Consider the following 7,094-nt stretch of genomic DNA (forward strand, 5'->3'; position numbering starts at 1 on the left):
TTTGGAGAATGAGAACCTCAGGGATTCATGAAAGAAAAATAAGCATATATTTGCAGTGCAAACTGGAAATAGAAAATGGCACTATAAACTGGAGAAGGTTGAAAATTATTGATATGAAGAAACTGGAGTCTTCTTTTGGATAAGTGTAATTAAGAATAAGTTCCAGCTGTGATCTCTGTAGGCTTTGGAGTTCTGTTGAATTAAAATTCAGCCTACCATGTTCTGCTTAATGAATGTCATTGTATCGGTGTTACAGAAAAGGAGTATAACAGACCAAAGTAACATCCAGACTTCTCCTGTTCTTTGTTTTAACATTGTTCCACATAACTTCTGTTACCAAATGCTTACTGTTACATAATTCAATTCCTTCAGAAGCATCTAACTGGAAAAAACACCCAGTCTGCCTGAATACGAATCTTCACCATCATTCAGTCATTAGTAGATGGCAGCAGAGAAGGCACTGTAACAGAAAATATAAGGAGATAGTCTAAAGCAGTACATATTTGTTCAGTTGTCTCTTCTCTATCACATATGCTCTACCAATACCTTTGTCATAAGCCAAATGAAAGTACCAGGGTTTTTTATTTTGTTTTATAAGCCAAGATGGGTTTCTTTACAAATATGTTTGTGACAGACCTATTCTTTACATCATTTTGAATGAAGTCCATTGCAGCTGATGTCACTCCCTGTAATGTATCCCTTTAAAATTCTCTTTACCTTCATAAACCAATGGATCTAAAATGTCTTAAGACTGATGTAATGAAGAACCACTTAAACAAAAGAGTGTGAAACTTGCGGTTTCATTTCTATAAACCAAGCCTGCTTCCAGCAGTGTGGCTTTACAATTAAAGTGGTTAGAATATTAAAGTTTTCTAGTTAAGACAATGCTGTCTGGGAAGATTGCCTTTATGGGTAAAATGTTTTTTTTGCCAAGTCATTTCAGACTTGAATGATGGATTGTCACTTGCCATGTAGCACTGTTCAAGAAAAGTCCAGATAAAGAATTATGGCAGGGAATCATGTATTTAAAACTGCAAATTCAGTCCAAGAGAAACAGGAACAATGCTTTAATAAACTTCATCCCTTATTTAGCAGTAGTTCCTTCATGTCTGAAATACAAGATACTTAAACAAAAGGGGGGGGGGTGATGTTAAGATGAACTGAAAAAGATACATTAGATGTGGATTTGCAACGATAGTACCTCAATTCTTTTGCCAGAATGAAAAAAAAAAAAAAAAAAAAAAGAAAAGCAGCTCTTTATTGTTTAATTCTTTAACTCTACTAAAAGAAATATACAAAAAAGAAGGTTTAATATCTCTTTCTGTCTTAACAATGAAGAGAAAACCAGAAATTAATTGTGTTAGAAAGAAATAGCAGCTGATACCATTCAAAAAAAAAATAATCTTAGTGTTGAAAGATGATTCTGCTAAGAGATTTGCTTGTTCATTTGTTCTGAGATCAGGTCCAATGAAGTTATGCAATACATCATGTCTTCCCAGCACACTAGAAATTAAAACAAAAGGAATTCTTCATATTTCATTGGTATTCAGACCTAGGCCAGTACAAAATGGTGTCAATTATGTTGTAGACTTCTTCAGTTACAGTATCTGCTAACAAATTCATAGCAAAGTAACTTTCCATCTCTTGGACAAATAGCTGTAGTACAGGAAGGGAAACAGTAACAACCATGCTTCATATTGACTGTGTCACAACAGAAACAAGGCACTTGAGTGCCATGGAAGCATGGATGCTTTCAGAGTATAAATAGCTAATTAAGTATATAGTTTAAACTCTCCTTTTTTTTTTTTTTTTTTTAACCTTCCCTCTATTCTCACATTTCTGTTTTCCTCTTCCATTAAATAAGGAAAATTTTTTATTGTCACCTACAACCCACTAGACTACACACTGTGATAGCTATTGGTAGCTGAAAATGGATGGGTGACGCTAAACTGGAGGGGTGTAATCCATCAGCAAGTAACACAGACATCATTGGTAAGATGCAAGGTTATGATACTTGCTTATCCCAGGAAATATTGCCCATTTGTACTGTGATTCAGTTAATTAGTGGACCCTGGAGAAATTAAACTGTGTAATAAAACGTTTCCCAAAATCAAGCAATGAATATAAATCTCACTAGAAGGATTTCTTGTTTAAGAAATCACAGTGTCGTGGAGGTATTTTCAGAATAAATGCATATAGGAAGGCTTAGCTAGGATGAAGATAGGGATAGTGGAAGAAGAGAGAGAAGAAAAATGGAAGGAAATGAAAAAATCTGAGGTCATGAATAATAGTGGTATTACAAAAATAACTTTAGAGCTGTGGATATAGGAACAAAAGTCAAATTACTCGGCAGGAAACTGCTCGAAAGACAGGTAATAGGCAATATATATTTTTCCCATTTAACCATGTCATTCAAATTAGAAATACCTGCAGCTGTAAACATGTATTTTAGAAGCACAGAGAATTTTCATGCCAGCTGATTTTAACAGATACATTTCCAGCTGTTGTTGCCTTATGGCTGTTTCGAGGCTTACATCTCTTGGTTCCCACCCATGAGCAAAGTGTCATCCGCAGTCCAGCTATCGTTTAACTGAATTTTGAGATGGTTATCTAATACCCTCACTTGTTTGTGTTGTAACAAGACACATGAAAGCCGTACAGATTGTGGAGGTGAGAGTGTAGCAGGCTGTGCCTAGCTGGGAATGCCACAGACAGTAGCTCTATGCTGTCCCTACACCTCTGCCGCCGTGTTGCTGACCTCACCAGAGAGGCAGAGAGTGGCAGCAGGGTCAAATTCTGTCTAGCTGAGCTGTGATTTTATTATGAAAATTAAATGTGGCCTGCATTATTTCCAGCAACAAGACTCATTTTTATTATATTGCAAGGTAAATAATACTGTCTTGCATTTCTAGGGACTGTAGTGGGCCTGTGCTGTGCTGGTATGCCCTATACTCTGTTTCATAGTAGCTGAAGGAATGTCAATGAGGTCCCTTCACCACAAGTGAATTATAATGATATTTTAAATGCTACCTTACAGTTCATAACTAGGAATTAAATGCAAGACACTCACCTTATGCAGCAGAAAATGTCTCCCAAATGAAAATCTGGCAACAGCAATGTAAAGAAATAAGATAGATCATGATACACCTCTGCTTGGGTTAAAGAATCACCATCATAAGGAACTCACACACACAGACACAAACCAACAACCCCCACCCATAACTTCAGATGATAACCAGTAATAAGTTATTAAAAAGACAACATATTTTGGTGTACATTGTTGAAAGATTCTCCTGGAGCCAGACCGCTCATATTTTTCACTGATGTTGCCTTTGAGGAAAGAGGGCAAGGCAACACATTTTGTCATATGTTGATTCTGTCAGATCTCCATGTTGTTTAAAGGCACCATGATTTCTGGATAAAGCAGAATTACATGAGTAATTGCATAGAAGTAAGAGAGAGATCAGGAGAAAATTTGCAATACAGCAGTGACAATAAGAAGCATATTGCATGTTTTCATCATCAGATTTTTGGAACAATATTTCAGTAGCTGAGTATGTGACCTGCGTATGTAACAAACGGAGAGATGTATGTTCCTAACTTGGGTACTTACAATTAGTTGTTGAAACACTGATGGAGCCTGGCTATTAAAACCGGACTCTGTTCACTAAACCGGGGCCCTGAAGTTAGAAAGTACCAAGTGTAGCTGTCATTTGAGAACATAGACCTTAATTTAGTAGATAGTAAATGTGTGTTCTCTATTCAAACCACAGCTTTATGAACAAGTCTTTAAATTGTCTGCTTGTCATGTTAGGATAGATTGCAGGATATAATATAGTAAACATTTAAGATACAAAAATACCCTTAATAAAAATTAAAAAGATTAAAAAATTCATTTTTGTGCTTCTTTTCCTTTCCTTTAGCTGGATACATTTGTATAGCATAGGTCTGATAACAGTACATCACAAAAAATTCTTCCTGTGTCTCCAGTGCAATAGTATCTGTTTATCTCTTTGTCTGCTGAGAGAAGTAGAATGAATCTGCAATGGAAAACTTGCTACCAGGTAAGAAAGTTGTGTTAATAAGTTAACTTCTATCTTGTGTCTGTTTTTACAAAAAGTGGAATAGGTGGATGAAGTGAAAGGATGCATGAACAGGCTGAGACAATCAAAATGAAAGGATGGGCATACCTGCTGTGTAAGAGCAAACAAAATACAAACCTAAGTTGAACTTAAATGATTTTATCAATTCTTTGGAAAAAAAAAAACCAAAAACACAACCAAAACCAAAATATCAGCAGGTCTGAATGCCTCAATTAATCCTTTATGTTTTATAGTTTCTTAACAGTACATTCCTTGGTCACCTTTTTAGCTTCCTAGTGTAGTGGACATACCTTCACACCAACAATGTGAAGTATGTTTTCATTTTATCAGTGGAAATACAAGCTATTAAGAAACTTAGTGTCAGGAAACAGACTGGTAATTTCTGTGTCATAATGTTTTTCAAAAACCTGTAAAAGATAAGACCCTTGAAGATACTTCATTCGTAGTCAAGGAATGTGTTTCCCTACCTGGAATAAGTTCTTTTGGCAGGATCATCTATTAAGCTAAGCTGAGTACTACTGAGCTGTCTGACAACCACTTTCTTTCCTATGAGAGGTTGGATGAGAGACTCTGAAACTGAAATCCATTTTTATCATTGAAGGCTATATTATTGTCTAAAAGCAGTTAAGCATACATTTGATGTTTATTACTACTTACCTGTATACTGCCTAGCAAAAGCAAATTCACTCCTGAAGCAGAAATCAGATTTTACATTTCTCATTAATTCCCATGAAATTCAGTGAGGTGTCCTGTGAACTTTAAAAGAAATTTCACTAAAATAATTAAGCAAATTGCAAATGAGTTCCCACATCTGGCTTGAACTCATCTATCATTCATTGTAACATGAATAAATGAAGACATTCATCATAAAGCACGCAACAGAAATTGTGTTCTCCTATTGATATAATTAAATACTCATAGAGGGCTAAATGCGTAATAGCTTCCAGACCTTTTATTTCATGCCAGAATTCAATGGCTCCATCCTCATATGTTCCTAGTCAGAATCATTGTGAACCCTCTCCAGTTTCTAAACATTTATTGCTAGTGCAGTAATAATAAACATCTTGCATTTATAAAATGTAATGTTGCCTAGAATTTTTCATTTTTCAAGAATGTAGATAACACTGTCTAATGGCTCTCATATGTCCAGCATGCCCATGAACAATTTGTCTTCTGAGTGGAGTGTTAATCTGACACCTCAAGGACAAAACCGGTTTCAAGAAGACTCTGAGAAAAGATGGAATATTTCACATGTTGCAATAACTACTGAAAGTTGAAGTATACTTATTTTGGGATTACTCAAAGCTCTGGATTATATTACATCTGCTTTTCAGTGTTATTTTCAAATCGGAATTATTAAAGATGCCAGGAGATATATTTTTTCTTTGGTTTTGGGTGTGTGCCAGAAATAATTAAGAGAATTTTTTACCTAATAATGACATTTATTGCATAGTCCTGAGCTGGATTTAGGGAAGGGTATGCAATAAATTTGCTAGATTTCTAAAATGCTTGGAGAGACAAAAAGTGATACGCCCAATTCAAACTTGTGAATACAAGCTATCTCCTGTGTCAAGCTGAAAATCAAGACCTGTTCTATCATCAAAATCTTCCTTTTCTGGAAGACTGAGGGCTGGTAGAGGATGACAGTGATGTTCCCATCTAGCTTCTCTTGTTCTTCATGAAATGTGTTCCACTCATTTCTGCAAGAATGATATCAACCTGATCAGAGGTCTGTTTAGTTCTACAGAAAGTTGTCTTCTCTCATTACTGAGCTTTGAATCAAATGTTCCTGTGTTTTTAAAGTTGCTGTTTTATCCATAATGACGCAAGTTGGAAAATTAAAGATGCTTTGTTCCCTAGATAGAAAATGATAGAAATTAAACTGAGAAGTAATGAAAATTAAACTCCACTAAATAGAAAAAAAAATACTCCTTCCTTCCAATGTGATAAAATTGCACTGACTGAAGAATGATTTCTCTAGGCTTGTTTGCGTGTTGGTCCAATCATATATATGATTGATTGCTTAGAATAGGGCCCAAAAGTTTAGCCAGCCAACAAGTCAGCTAATGGGTCACGGAACTGAGTTACTTGATATACACTGTTTCCTGCTGACAACAGAGTATTTTGTATTAGAAAATTCGTGACCAAATCCTAGAAGTATTTGTATCACCCTTACATTGGCCACTGGCTGTGATATTGTCTCATTAAACCTTTGATGCCCACATGACTTGCCTAAAGAGCATATCATGTAGCTTATTGTTGGATATCTTCTTTGGGGTGAGATGAACCATTGCCTCAAAATGCCTGTTTCTCCTCACTGACTGTGAAGCGAGCCTGAAGCAACCAGCTAAGACGCAGGTATTTACGTGGAGCTAGATGACCCTTGCCTTGTTTCTCCTCACTGACAGTAGCTATAAGAGCATGCCAGACATCGACTGTGTGGAGTCACAGAGCTAAGTGCTATCCTTAGGGACCATTACTGAATGACCGTTTTCTAGATTGAAAGAAATGAGAAATCCAGACGGTGCTGCAGTCGTGTTCCTCTGCTATGAATATAGAAAATCCATCTCTATGCCTGGGAAAATCTCTGTCTTGAGAGGGAAACTTGGATGTTAGCTACAACTGTATAATCCTTTGAAAAAGAGTGTTATCTTTCCAGCGTAGAGTTTTCTTCATAGCATTATCATTTATTGGACTTATATTTTCTAGAGTTCAGTGCCACAGGAACACCGCTAACATAGCAGGAAACAGAGGGAGTGTAACTGGGGAAGTTTTGCCTTAATGAGCTGCTCAGTTTGTTTCATGAAGAGGACACAATTAGTACTTTAGATGTTGGCTTCTGGTCATGCAGAAGCAAAAGAAGTTTTCTTCACCTTCTCCTGACCATGCGTTACTTCATCAATGCAATTCCAGTGTCAAATTCCTAAAATCAATTTCTATGTCAATGAGGCACAGACATCTAAAAGCTTAAATCCCTGTTGAAAACAAGAG

General features: G+C 36.2%; 1 long non-coding RNA gene across 1 annotated transcript in view; it reads left to right on the top strand.

Annotated features, from left to right (window-relative positions):
- Positions 1-4,058, top strand: part of LOC114012877 (uncharacterized) — a 117,683-nt gene extending 113,625 nt beyond the window's left edge. Inside the window, exon 3 of the long non-coding RNA XR_003555601.2 lies at positions 3,924-4,058. This is a non-coding gene — a long non-coding RNA (uncharacterized LOC114012877). The remainder of the gene's footprint in view (positions 1-3,923) is intronic.
- Positions 4,059-7,094: the final 3,036 nt, after the last annotated feature.

This window comes from Falco peregrinus, chromosome 6 (genome assembly GCF_023634155.1).
Source record: "Falco peregrinus isolate bFalPer1 chromosome 6, bFalPer1.pri, whole genome shotgun sequence".
Taxonomy (NCBI): Eukaryota; Metazoa; Chordata; class Aves; order Falconiformes; family Falconidae; genus Falco; species Falco peregrinus.